Source organism: Piliocolobus tephrosceles, chromosome 2 (genome assembly GCF_002776525.5).
Source record: "Piliocolobus tephrosceles isolate RC106 chromosome 2, ASM277652v3, whole genome shotgun sequence".
In the NCBI taxonomy this organism is placed as follows: domain Eukaryota; kingdom Metazoa; phylum Chordata; class Mammalia; order Primates; family Cercopithecidae; genus Piliocolobus; species Piliocolobus tephrosceles.
The window spans coordinates 150,226,498-150,240,858 of NC_045435.1; the positions used below are offsets into that span (position 1 = coordinate 150,226,498).

General features: G+C 35.2%; 1 protein-coding gene across 15 annotated transcripts in view; it reads left to right on the plus strand.

Annotated features, from left to right (window-relative positions):
- The window catches only part of TBC1D5 (TBC1 domain family member 5), a 606,671-nt gene that overhangs the window by 110,683 nt on the left and 481,627 nt on the right, over positions 1-14,361 (plus strand). For 10 of the 15 annotated variants that reach the window (XM_023207336.1, XM_023207339.1, XM_023207341.1 and 7 more), the window contains exon 2: positions 12,937-13,001. The exons of the other annotated variants lie outside the window; for them this stretch is intronic. The gene's annotated coding sequence lies outside the window, so the exon portion shown is untranslated. The remainder of the gene's footprint in view (positions 1-12,936; positions 13,002-14,361) is intronic. 15 annotated transcript variants of the gene reach the window in all.

Genomic DNA, 14,361 nt, shown 5'->3' on the forward strand with positions numbered 1-14,361 from the left:
CATATACACCATGGAATACTATGCAGCCATAAAAAAGGATGAGTTTGTGTCCTTTGTAGGGACATGGATGCAGCTGGAAACCATCATTCTTAGCAAACTATCACAAGAAGAGAAAACCAAACACCGCATGTTCTCACTCATAGGTGGGAACTGAACAATGAGATCACTTGGACTCGGGAAGGGGAACATCACACACTGGGGCCTATCATGGGGAGGGGGGCGGGGGGAGGGATTGCATTGGGGAGTTATACCTGATATAAATGATGAATTGATGGGTGCTGATGAGTTGATGGGTGCAGCACACCAACATGGCACATGTATACATATGTAACAAACCTGCACGTTATGCACATGTACCCTAGAACTTAAAGTATAATAAAAAAAAAAAAAAGAAGTTAAGGAGAGATCTAGTTAACCCTACTCTCTTACAAATTTTTATCATTATCAAATGCTAAATTATCACATATCCTTGAGTAGTTCACTTTTGAGTTTGTTGGTAATGTCTGTTATTTGGTAAATCTTTTCTTATGCTACTACTATATTCTTTTAATTATTATAACTTTACCATTTTAATAACTAGTGGACGAATTTCTCTTATTACTCAGAAAGGCAGCATAATATAAAGAATTTTATAACTTACTAGTTCATTATATGACCATGGGCAAGTTATTTAACCTTTTGGTCCCTCCCATAGTTCAACAGGAGTAATAAAAGTATCTCATAGGGATAGGGGAGTCACAGGATCAGAAATATTCTCTTCTGCTTCATTAGCTTGTCCCTCATTACTGGATCTTTCCCATCAATATGATCATATGCTGTTTTTTTCCCATCTTAAAAACATTCTTTTTTGATACGGAGTTTCGCTGTATCACGCAGGCTAGAGTGCAGTGGTACAATCTCAGCTCACTGCAACCTCTGCCTCCTGGATCCCAGCGATTCTCCTGCCTCAGCCTCCTCCCAGGCAGCTGGGATTACAGGTGGCCACCACCACACCCAGCTAATTTTTGTATTTTTAGTAGAGATGGGGTTTCACCATGTTGGCCAGGCTGATCTTGAACTCCTGACCTCAAATGATCTGCCCAAAGTGCTGGGATTACAGGCATGAGTCACCGTGTCCAGCCAAGATGTTCTTTTAAAAATCTCACTTCCTTGCCCAGCTTTTGTTCCATTTCTCTCTTCATTTTGGCAGTATAACTTCTGAGGAATTGTTTATACTTGATCTTTCTAATTCCTCTCCTCCCATTCCATCTTAAACTCATCACACCTCACAGTTAGGACAGAAGCCTCCACCAGTACCCTGAATTCATTCTATTCTTCTTTACCTTTTCATTAGGATAGTGTCAACACTCAGTCATTTGACCTTTTAATTTCTTTTTTTTTTTTTTTGCTCTTGTTTCCCAGGCTGGAGTGCAGTGGCACAATTTTAGCTCACTGCAGTCTCCGCCTCTGAGGTTCAAGTGATTCTCCTGCCTCACCCTCTCAAGTGGCTGGGATTATGGCCATGCGCCACCATGCCCTGCTAATTTTGTATTTTTAGTAGAGGTGGGGTTTCGCCATTTTGGCCAGGACAGTTTCAAACCCCTGACCTCAGGTGATCCACCCGCTTTGGCCTCCCAAAGCAGTGGGATTACAGGCGTGAGCCACTGTGCCCGGCCTCGACCTTTTAATTTTTCTATCTACATTTATTGCCTTGGTGTTCATAGATGTTATGTCTTTAAATACTGAAGTGTCAACTTAGCTCTCTTACCTGAACTCCAGGCTTATGATCCAGTTAATGTGTTTGACACCTACTTTTAGCTGTCTGATTTTCATCTCAAATTCAATACACTAAAAAGTCGCCTCCTGTTCTTTCTCTTCCAAACATATTTCACCTGTAGTCTTCCCCATCTCTGTTGGTAGCAGATCCATCTTTCTAATAGTACAGTCAGAAACAGTGGAGTCATCCTTGACTTACATTTTCTACTTGATCATTGTTAAAAGTAAGAACACTGCTGAAAGTTGTAGATTTAATTCATAGTATTGAACTCACTATTTTTGTAATAGTTTTTTGTTTCTCTGTGTATACACATATAAAAAGCATATAATCTACAAGTATCATTTTCCTTTCATCCTAATTTTAACTGTTACCTAATTTTCGTGTTTAATTGTATTCGATAGCAGATTCATTTCTTTTTTAAAAATGTTTCAATATTTAATTTTTGGGGGTACATAGTTGGTATCTATATAGGGTAAATGAGATAATTTGATATAGGCATGGAATGTGTAATAATCACATCATGGAAATTGGTTATCCATCCCCTCAGGTGTTTATCATTTGTGTTAACAATCCAATTATATTTAAATAAAGTATTTTTAAAAGTACAATTAAATTATTATTGACTATAATCACTCTGTTGTGCTATCAAATACTCAGCCTTATTCACTTTTTCTAACTTATTTTTTTTTTTTAACCCATTAACCATCCCCACCTCCCCTCTACTCCTTCCTGCTGCCCTTCCCAGCCTCTGGCAAGTATTCTTCTACTTATCTCCATGAGTTCAATCGTTTTGATATTTAGATCCCATAAATAAGTGAGAACATGTGATATTTGTCTTTCTCTCCCTGACTTATTTCAGTTAACATAATGACCTCCAGTTCCATCCATGTTGTTGCAAATGATAGGATCTCATTCTTTTTTTATGGCTGAATAGTACTGTGTATATGTACCACATTTTCTTTATTCATTCATTTATTGATGGACACTTAGGTTACTTCCACATCTTGGCTATCGTGAGCAGTGCTGTAACAAACATGGGAGTGCAGATACCTCTTTGGTATACTGATATCCTCTCTTTTGGGCATATACCCAGCAGTGGGATTGCTGGTTCATATAGTAACTCAATTTTTAGTTTTTTTGAGGAATCTCCAAACTGTTCTCCATAGTGGTTGTACTAATTTACATTTCCACTAACAGTGTAGAAAGGCTCCCTTTCTCCACATCCTCACAAGCATTTGTTATTGCCTGTCTTTTGGCAATAACTGTAAGACATTTTACCTGTGGTGAGATGATATCATATTGTAGTTTTGATTTGCATTTCCCTGATGATGAGTTATATTGAGCACCTTTTCATATTCATATTTTGACTAAAATATTAAACTGCTTTGGGATCAGGATTCAGTGACTCTTGAATTGTGTGAAATAATATTAACTATTCCCTAGAATAGTACAACACGAAATTTGGAGTTCCTAGAAGGGTTGGGCCATATCTAATAATGTGTTGTTGATTGATATCAATTCCTGTAGTACTTATAGTTTTATAATTAATTTTAAAATTAAATGTATTGAAAACTATACTGAATTTTTAAAAAGCATTTATATTTAGTGTTGGAATGATTCTAATCCAAAGTATATTATTCTACACTGTCTCAAGCATAACAAAATGATGACCTCTTTAAGAGTAACTTGGATTGAAAGATAAAATGCTGTTTACTTCCAGATCCCTAGCTCTGTTCTCTCCATGATTAACAGCATTATTATTATTATTTTTTCATCTTAAAGGAGAGTCTAAGTTTTAGCCTAAGTAGAACATTTACCTCTTCTGTGGAAACATATTCTCTGACCTAAATTAGGGTGAGTAGTTTTTTAAATTTTTTTATTTTTTTAATTTTGAGACGGAGACTCGCTATTGTCAGAGCAGGCTAGAGTGCAGTGGTATGATCTCGGTTCACTGTAGCCTCTGCCTCCCTGCAGCCTCTGCCTCCCCGGTTCCAGCAATTCTCCTGCCTCAGCCTCCCGCCTTTGCCTCCCACGTAGCTGGGATTACAGGCATGCACCACCACACCTGGCTAATTCTTGTATTTTTTAGTAGAGACGAGGTTTCACCATGTTGGCCAGGCTGGTCTCGAACTCCTGACCTCAGGTGATCCACTCGCCTCAGCCTCCCAGAGTGCTGGGAATACAGGCATGAGTCACTGCACCCAGATGGGTTAGTAGTTTTTTGAATGCTTGGATATTTCAGGAAGGTGTATTAAACTTTTTCTTATTTTGTTTCTTTTTGAATTGTTATTGCAGATTGTGAAACACGTCATTAGGAAGAAGGAAAGAATATAGATAGAATAACAGAAATTAATTATATTAATACTTGGAATAAAGTTGGGGGAAAAGGGTGTACTATCGTTATAGGCATACCTCAAAGAGATTGCAAGTTCAGTTCTAGGGCACCACAGTAAAGCAAAGATCAAAATAAAGTGAGTCGCATGAATTTTTTGGTTTCTCAGTGCATATAAAAATCATGTTTACACTATATTATAGTATATAAGTGTATAATAGCATTATGTCTAAAAAACAACATGCATACCTTAATTAAAAAAAAAACCTTCATGCTAAAAAACATGAACAATCATCTCAGCCTTTAGTGAGTTGTAATCTTGCTGGTGGTGGGTCAGTCAGTGTGGATGGCTGCTAACTGATCAGGGTGGTAGCTGATGAAGGTTGGCTTGTCTGTAGCAATTTCTTAAAATAAGACAGCAGTGCAATTTGCTATATCAGTTGACTCTTCCTTTCATGAAAGGTTTCTCTGTAGCATGTGATTAGGTTTGATAGCATTTTACCCACAATAGAACTACTTCTATCAAAATCGAGTTTAGTTCTCTCAAACTCTGCTACTGCTTTATCAGCTGAGTTCATGGAATATTCTAAATCCTTTCTTGTCATTTCAACAGTGTTCACAGCATCTTTACAAGGAGCAGGTTCCATCTTAAGAAACTACTTTTTTGCTCATCATAAGAAACAACTTCTAATCCAGTCACATTTTATCATAAAATTTCAGCAATTAAAGTCATATCTTCAGGTTCCACTTGTAATTCTTGTTTTGTGGCTGTTTCCACCCTGCCTGCAGTTCTTCACTCCACTGACATATTGAAAACTCCTCAAGTCATCTGAGAGGGTTCAAATAATCTTCTTCCAAACTCCTGTTAATGTTGGTATTTTGACTTCCTCCCATGAATCATGACGTATGTTTTTTGTGGGATTTAGAATGATGAATCCTTTCCAGAAGGTTTTCAATGGACTTTGCCCAGATTCATCAGAATAACCACTGCTTATGGCAGCAATAGCTTTAAAAAAGGTATTTCTTAAATAATAAGACTTGAAAGTCAGAACTACTTCTTGACCCGTGGGTTGCAGAATGGATATTATATTAGCAAGCATGAAAACAACATTAATCTCCTTGTACATCTTCACCAGAGCTCTTGGGTGGCCAGGCACATTGTCAGTGAGCAGCAGTATTTTGAAAGGGATCATTTTTTCTGAGCATTAGGTCCACAGTGGGCTTAAAATATTCAATAAACCACACTGCAAACAGAGGTGCTGTCATCCAGGCATTTGTTGTTCTTTTTCTAGAGCACAGAGTAGATTTAGCATAACTTTTAAGGGCCCTAAGATTTACCACATGGTCAATGAACATTGGCTTTAATTTAAAGTCACCAACTGCATTAGACCTTAACAGGATAGTCAGCCTGTCCTTTGAAGCTTTGAAGCCAGGCACTGATTTCTCCTGTCTAGCTATGAAAGTCCTAAATGGCATCTTCCAATACTTTGAAAGAAGACACTGTATGTTGTTTCATCTACATTGAATATCTGTTATTTAGTGTAGCCACCTTCATCAGTTATCTTAACTATTCCGGATAACTTGCTACAGTTACTATTTAAGTACTTGCTGCTTCACTTTGCGCTTTAATGTTATAGAGAAAGCTTCTTTTTTTAAACCATAGGAATCAATGTCTGCTAGCTTCTAACTTTTCTTCTGCAGCTTTCTCACTGCTCTCTCTCTCATCTTTATGGAATTGAAAAGAATTCGGGCCTTTCTCTGGATTAGACTTTGGTTTAAGGGGATGTTGTGGCTGGTCTGATGTTCTGTTTGGACCACTCACACTTTCTTCATATTGGCACTAAAGCTATTTTACTTTCTTAACATTCATGTGTTCATTGGAATAGCACTTTTAATTTTCTTTAGAACTTTTCCTTTGCATTTGCAACTTGGCTTTTTGGTTCAGGAGGCCTAACTTTTGGCCTATCTTGGCTGTCAACATGCCTTCCTCACTAAACTTAAATCATTTCTAGCTTTTTATTTCAAATGAGAGGCATACGACTCTTTCTTTCAATTGAACATTAAGAGGCCATTGTAAGGCCATTAACTGACCTAATTTCAGTATTGTCATATCTCAGGGAATAGGGAGGCCTGAGGAGAGAAGGGGAGCGATGGCGGAATGGCTGATCTGTGAAGCAGTCAGAACACATTCATTGATTAAGTTATCTATCTTGTTGGGTGTGGTTTGTGGTGCCCCAACATAATTATAATAGTAACATCAAAGGCCACTGATCGCTGTTCACCATAGCAGATATAATAATAATGAAAAAATTTGAAATATTGTGAGAATTATGGTAATATGACATAGAGACATAAAGTGAGCACATACTGTTGGAAAAAATATCGTATTGCATGTATATACGATAGACTTGCTCAACACAGGGTTACCATAAATGTTCATTTGTAAAAAAATGCAGTATCTACAAAGCACAATAAACCAAAGCTCAATGAAAGTAGGTATGCCTGTATTTGCAGCTTTCTTGTGGAGTTTAATTCTTTTTAGGAAATTAGTTAACAGAATTGAAAAATGACTTGGTTGAAAACTTCCTACTCTTAAGGTAAAAGTTTGCATTCTGTATTGGAGAAACTGATTCCGTGTGAAAAACATGTGCTAGTTAGCTGTGCATGTGGGTTTTGTGCTGGGCAGGGTGATCATAAGCCCGGTTTTCTTGGTACAGTTCCTCTGTTTGGCTGTCATCCTGCCTTATTTTTAGCCCTCATGTATTAGTTTTTTGTAACTCCTGTACAAATTATCATAAATGTAATGGTTTAGAAGAACACAAGTTTTTAATTCTATAGTTCTGTAGGTCAGAAGTCCAATATGAGATGTAGCATGCTAAAGTTCAAATGTCAGAAAATTCGTTTCCTGTGTATTCAGTTTTTTGGCAAAATTCAGTTCCTTGTGACTGTAGGACCCAGGTCCCCATTTTCTTGTTCCTGTCAACTCAAGGCTGTTCCTAGCCTCTTTTGGGGGCCTATTATTTATGTATAAAGGTGCCATGTGTTTTGTAATATGACTGCTTACATCACTGTTTTACTTTCTTCTCACTAAAGCTTGTTTTTCTCACATTCCTCAGTGTTTAGTAACAAAGTAACTAGTGAGTCCTGAGTTTGTAGCATCTAAATTTGTATTGCTGCTTGTGCTTGACTCTGTCCTTACACTGTTACATGTGAAGAAGAGGAATTAAGACAGCCTTTTTTCCTCCCTCTACCTTTTAGACTTTATTTTATACTAAAGAATTAACTGGGCATTACATTTATTTAAACAGCTGTTACAGAAACAAGTTAACTAGCACAGCTGCCTTTTAATAAAGTATTTGAATGTTTTAATTTTACTTTTTTTGAAATTTTTTGTTTATTAGATTATACTACATTAATCAAAGACAACAATTATGTATTTTATGTGTATCTAGTGGCTAAATTACCATTTATGTCTATTCTTCAACCTAAATTTGTAGTCTGGAATTTCCCCAAAGCACAGAATATAATTTATGTTCAAATGGATTAACTTGTTCTTTGGACAGCCTAAAAAAAAAGACCAATTTATGATTTTCTATATTTTATTTTAATAAGCTAAATACATATTTGATACTTGCTAATTTATACACACTTGTGTCCTTAATTTAATAAACCATCTGCATTTAGATTTAGTAATACATAAGATAAAACCAATGCCACCTACCTCTAAAGTTAATTTCTTTCTTTTCAGTTTACAGTGCCAGTTTTACACTCCATGTGCTGTCAGTGAAAATGTAGGCAGCAGACACACCACATATTTATCATCACTGAGTTCACTATATCATACAGGAAAAGTACATTAATATACCATACAGAAAATCTAACACACATAAACAACCACTTAGCATTTTTAAGAACATATCTGACTTACTGGTTAGCTTAAATATCTTTTAGTAGAGTTAGACACCCACGTACAGTGGGTACCTTCATATAAGTGATCAGAACAATTCCTTGTGCTGGTGAATGAGCATCTCTTCTTTATGTATGATGGTAAAGATTATACATTATAAAGCTTTAACCTTTCCATTGGAATTCTAAATCTTGATACAGTTAACCATTCCCAGGGTTCTTCAGATAAAGTTACACTCTGGAAAATGTTTTTCTAAAGCCTTAGTTTACGTTTACATTTCTGTTTCATGCTGGGTCTCTTTTCTTGAAGTTTCTGTTGTTATTATTTTCTGTTTTAGGCCCATGGTGAAGTAGGGGGAGGGAGTGGGGCTTTTCCTGATTTCTTTTTTCCCTGTGAATTCTATATTCTTCTGTAGGCTCTACCATGCAAAAAATTGTATGTGTGTGTGTGTTTTTTTGCTGAGACAGAGTTTCACTCTTGTTGCCCAGGCTGGAATGTGGTGGTGTGATCTCAGCTTCACTGCAGCCTCCACCTCCTGGGTTCTAGCAGTTCTGCTGCCTGGCCTCTCAAGTAGCTGAGATTACAGGCATCTGCCACCACGCCTGGCTAATTTTTTGTATTAAAGACGGGATTTCGCCATGTTGGCCAGGCTGGTCTCGAACTCCTGGTCTCAGGTAATCCACCCTCCTCAGCCTCCCAAAGTTCTGGGATTACAGGCGTGAGCCACCGTGCCTGGCTGAGTGTGTGTATTTTTAAAAATAGGTACAATACTTGTTAGATTTTTTTCTCATTGTAATATTTTATAGCATTTAAGAAATACAAAAATATAGTGTATAGTTTATATGGATACTGATCTAAACTTGAGAGAGTAGTAATAAGAGCTAATGCAGATGTGAAAAAATACGAAAGTGAATATAATTGATATATAAAGCATAAAAAGCACATGAAAGTGTTTTTCTTTTAATCTTGTATGGGCATTTACTTTGCATGTAATATGGAATCAGGACTTTCTAAAAGGAAAATGTTCTAGCTTTTTCTTTTAGTGAAACAAAACAATAAGAAATTATATGTTTAAAAGTTTTTTAGTTTCCTCAGATACTTAGTTTTTGTCTCTCGTTTATATCCTAACATAGCCTCTCTCTCAAAAAAAAACACCTCAGAATATTTAAAAGTTATTCTTCCTTGCAGTACATTCTACGACCCTGTTTGTTTAACAACGTTGGGTAAAGTTTTTGCAAGCACTCTCTTTATGGGCCTGTGTTCTCCTTTTTTGAGTTGTTCCTTCCGGACTGGAGCTATCTTATACAGTCATTCCATTTTATTTGACTTTAGTTAATTTCCTTAGGTGTATTTTATTGATTTTGTTAGTGTAGTATAATTTTCAGCCTCTGCTCTTTATTCTTCCCTTCTTTTCAAGATTTTAAACTATTACATATTCACAGAGAACTCTAAAATCTATAGCTGTACATTTGATCTCATTTTTATGTTTCCATCTCTCTGTCCCCTCACAGTGAATGTCTGGAACCGGAAGCATCGTCTTGCCACTGACCTGTTCGCTCCAGTCAGATCCAGCCATTCTTTGTTCCCTCCTGTTATCCTTTAGGCTCTTTATCTTAGATCTAAGAATTTCTTGTCTTATTCTCTCTAACCCATTATATCTCATTAGTCAATGTATTGTCTTAGTAGTTTTTGCTCCTGCCAGTTCTATAGCATTCTCAAAAGCCTAGATGACTCTTCTGCAGCCTTATTCCTGGAATACTTTAGAAGTCTCTTAATTTGTATCCCTGCTATCCTCACATCTGTCCTGTGCATTGCTGTCAGATTAATCTTCCTAAAGCATTGCTTTTACCCAGACAATCTCCTGCTTAGGAACCTTCACTGGCCCCACTTTGCGTAGAGATTGAAATTTAGACTTTCCACCCTGTTATTTGAGGTTCTCTTGTAAATTTGTCTTAGTTTTTTCTTCCACTGGCCAGTAACAAAAATGCTTTCATTTTTGTCAGGATGGTCCCAACATACTGAGAGTATTTTTACATTGGCATATCCTTTTCCATTTCTCAGTGTTTTATGTCTTTTCTGCATTTTACTCCATGATGTCCTTTCTGCTTTTTTTTTTGGCCACTAAATCTTAACGTACTTTTTTCCAACTTTCTGCTCTTGTCTTCACCCTCTGTGAAGTTTTTCTGCAGTGGTTCTCCTGTGATTTCACCATCTTCTGAATTCCTGTTTTGCTTTGTTGCTACTCACAAAGCACTTCCTGTTCAGTATTTTGTACTATTACTTGCTTTTGTGTTTTACTTGGGTCTAGGTCCTATGTTGCTGACTGGATTTTAAGTGTTAGGAAAGCAGGGACCATGTTATATTTCTTTGAATCTCTCTTAGCCAAGTACAGTTCATTACAAATGCCCACTTATTTTTTCCCATAAATCTTAATTGGTTGCCTACACTCAAGCACTATTGATTAAAAAGTTAACCAAGAAAGGTATGGACTCAGCTTTCATGGACTTTATATTCTGGAAGAGAGAGAAAGATGCTCTACAGCTAATTTCATAATTACCTACTTAGCTACAGTTGAGGAATGTGGTTTGTCATTTTTTTTGACAATCAGAAAACCTAGAAAATTGCCTTCGTTTTTTCCCTCTGCTGTCATTGGTATTTATAATTTTTCTTACTTCACAAATAAATTTTGATAGGGTAAATTATTCTTGAAAGTGTAGGTTTTCAAATGGTCCAACTTAATTCTTTTCTTCTAAATACATGTAATGCTCTATATCTGGGTAAATTCAGTAGACAACATAATAGAAAGAATGATTAATAGGTGCCTGACATTAAAATAATTATAGTGAATTTTATGTCATTTATGTGATATGTAAACTCATGTGAAATAGTTAAAAGATAATGAAAATAATTCCAAAAGAAAGATTTTCTAAACTCAATTAGGATTTTTTAGTTAATGTACTAAAGCTATCTTTTGTAGGAGAATAAGATTAGATTAAAGGTAGATATGTTATTCTTAGATATGTTATTTTAGCTTCAGGTGTTTTTTTCTACTGACTTGAACAATGTCATATTTCATAGGCATAGATTTTTGAGATTGTAATAACCATAGAAAGTTAATATTGAAAGAACGGCAAAATATGCAGTGAAACGAAAAATTATTGTATTTGCAAATATAAGAACATAATTTACATAAATGTTATAGTTAGGAACATTATGAATGTAAATATGCCTTCTCTGTTCTCAGTCTTGTAATGCCATTCTTTGTCCAGTTGGAGATGAAGATTGATGTTGAGATGAGTGTTTAGCCTATTTTAACAGCTTTAAAAAAATTAAATATCGTTGATGTAAATATGAGAAGGGAAGAGAATATTTATCTCTATTAAGTGACATAAAAAACCATGGTAAGAATAACAGGCAGTGGGTGTGCCTTAAGTAGTAAAATCCCTGAATTCAGATGCTAATTATAAGGACAAGGACACTTGCCTCCTACATACTTAAATGTATATTTTCTTTAGTCAAAGTGTAATTCAGAGTTCTTGAAGTGCTGAATATGGCCTTTGTTTTTTCATTTCCCTTTAGCATACATATTAAAAAAAAAACAGTAAGACACTTCTGCTGGACTGTGATTTTGATGGATATAGGTGGACTATTAAGCCAAATGCTATGAAGAAGTGGACTATTAAACCAAATGCTATGAAGATAAATTCAAATGTTTGCTCTCAAAAAGTAAAAATAAAGGATTGTCTTTATTGTGTGATTTCCCTGCTTCTTACTATTAAAAAGCAAATGTTTAGTAGTAAAGATAAAATTATTTAAACATATTTGAGCACATTTTGCTTGCTTCCTGTGGTTTACCAAGGACTTTAAGGCTTAAATTGTGAAAGGATGTATTAATACTGGTATTAAGAGTATATTTGTTTAGATTATTATGGACTTTAAATTTTATTTTAGACGTTCTCTCTGGCATCTTGTCATAAAAGTTATGTGTTGTTTTACTTCGTTAGCAGTTTTAACATTTTTAAGTATCTGAGAAGAAAAACTTCCCCTGCATTTTGAACAGGGTCTTTCATTGGTGGTTTTGTAACATGTTCTTCAGTTGTTGAGAGGTGTATAGTACAGATACCCTGTTCTTAGAAAGTAATGGGCTTTTAAGTTGTAGAGTAGTAGGAAAAGTCTAATGGACTTAAACTATTTTAAAAACTTTGTTTTTAGAAAGAGAGGTATAAGAAAACCTTTTGTAATCTTGCTATTTTTTTGTTCTTAGGTATGCCTTTTATTTAGCTTTTAGTAACTTGTAATTTAAGATCACAGTTATTAGGTGTATTTCTGCATTTTATATATCACTCCCAGATGCTACAGTATTAGTTTTTATCACTGCATATTTTATGAAATGTCAGCCTTCTGTTGGCTGTTCATGCAGCATTGTTAGTGATCAAAGACACAACATAAAGGAGAGGAATCTAAATAGTTGGCTTATCTTTGTCCTTCGTTGTGACAAAAATACTCTAAAATTACTTAATTATAAAAAGTCAAATAAAGGCATCATGTAACATGCAAAGAAATAAGTATCTTTGTGTTTTAGTGAAATAAAATCTCAGTGTTTAATATCAAGAAGCATAAAGAGAATTACTATCTAATTTTACAAAGTTTTCCTTGTTAAGGAATGAGGGTAATATGTCTTGTGTAATTTTGTAATACTTTGCTAAATGACAGTGCTGTGCCTAGGAAAAGCCACAAAATGTTTGACATCGTAAGAGGTTACTCAGTATAAACTTAATTTTATTACACAAATTACGTTCTAGGAAAGTGGTTATTAGCTTTTGTATATACAGTAAGTTGTATGTGAATCAGTTTATTAAAATATTTTCTTGAATTGATCTACTTTGTATTTAAAAACTATTTCATAGATTTAAAGATCCTTTTTTTTTCTCTTTGTTTCAGTGATATCAGTATCAAGATAAAAGTGTGGAATGGGAGAAAAACTCTCAAAGCCTGAAAGAAAATCTGTAAGAATAAAATTCTTGAATGATTTTGATCAGCTGTTGTGTATGCCCAACACAGCAGTTGGTTCAATCAATTTTATGTTTTAGGATGGTTTTATTAAAATGAGCTGCTGCTTTTAGTAAATCATTGAGAAAGATGCTGGCTTTATACATGTCTTTTTTGGTTGGGGGCAGGGCCTATAATTGCAGCCTTGTAAGTCAGTAAAATTGGAGACAGTTCCTGGCTGCCATGAATGTCAGTGTATTTCTGTGTTGGTATGGGCATTTGGAAATAGAGGTAGAACGAAGATTTAGATTAAAAATGATTTTAGATAATTGTACTTTTATGTCTCTCTGCAGGAAACTGCCATTTCTGGTAAAACATAATCATCAACAGATAATAGGGATTTAAGTGTATCTTCAGTTTTGTGTACGGTTTCTGTTTTTATAAATGAATGAAAGTTAATTGTTTTCCTATGGAAGAATTAAATCTTTGGAAAGCAGTTTGAAAGACATAGCCATTGGATACGAGTTAGAGGCCTCAACATTTTGTCCTGATACGCATTATACACTTACTACCCAAACTATGGTCTGTACATAAACAGTATTGGTGTTGCCTGAGATCTTCCTAGATATGCAGAATCTCAGGCCTAACCCCATATCTACTGAAACAGAATCTGTGTTTCATCAAAATTCCTAGGTCATTCATATGAATATTAAACTCTGAGAAGCACTGCCATAATTCAGACCTCTCATTTTCTCTGTGTGTATGTGTGTTGTAATTGTGGGGTACTCGTAGTGGAGTTATCTGTAGTTCAAGAATTGGAAGAGGAAGTAGAAACTCACACCAGAATTTTAGTGGGGACCCAGGAGTAGACAGATAGTTAATTTAGAACTCATAAGCTTTTGGTCTTGAAGCAATTGCAATTTGAATCAGTAGTTACTTTGTATATTATGTAGAATACTTCACCTGGTAGTATTAACCAGGTATTTTCTTTTGGCCATCACAGCATCTTCTCATGTTCACAGATACTTAAGATGTTTTCTGCCAGTCATAGTGTAGTAAACATTTACAAAGTGTGTTCTATGATATATTTTTTCCAGGAGATGCTTGGAATGTAAAAATCCATGGTCACATAAATCTGGAAAGCACTGAATACTTTCCTATAGAGAATCCCATTATATGCTGATGTATTAAAAGACCTGAGAACCTGGTGTAACTTAGTTTAATTCAGTATTTCCCAAATTTACTTGACTATAGCATCCTTTTTTTTTTTTTTAAAACAAACAATCTTTTAAATTTTTTCATTTAACATATGCGCAAACTGACTTCTTTCCACATTTATTTATCTTACTCAAAATAAGAGATATGGACAACTTCTGA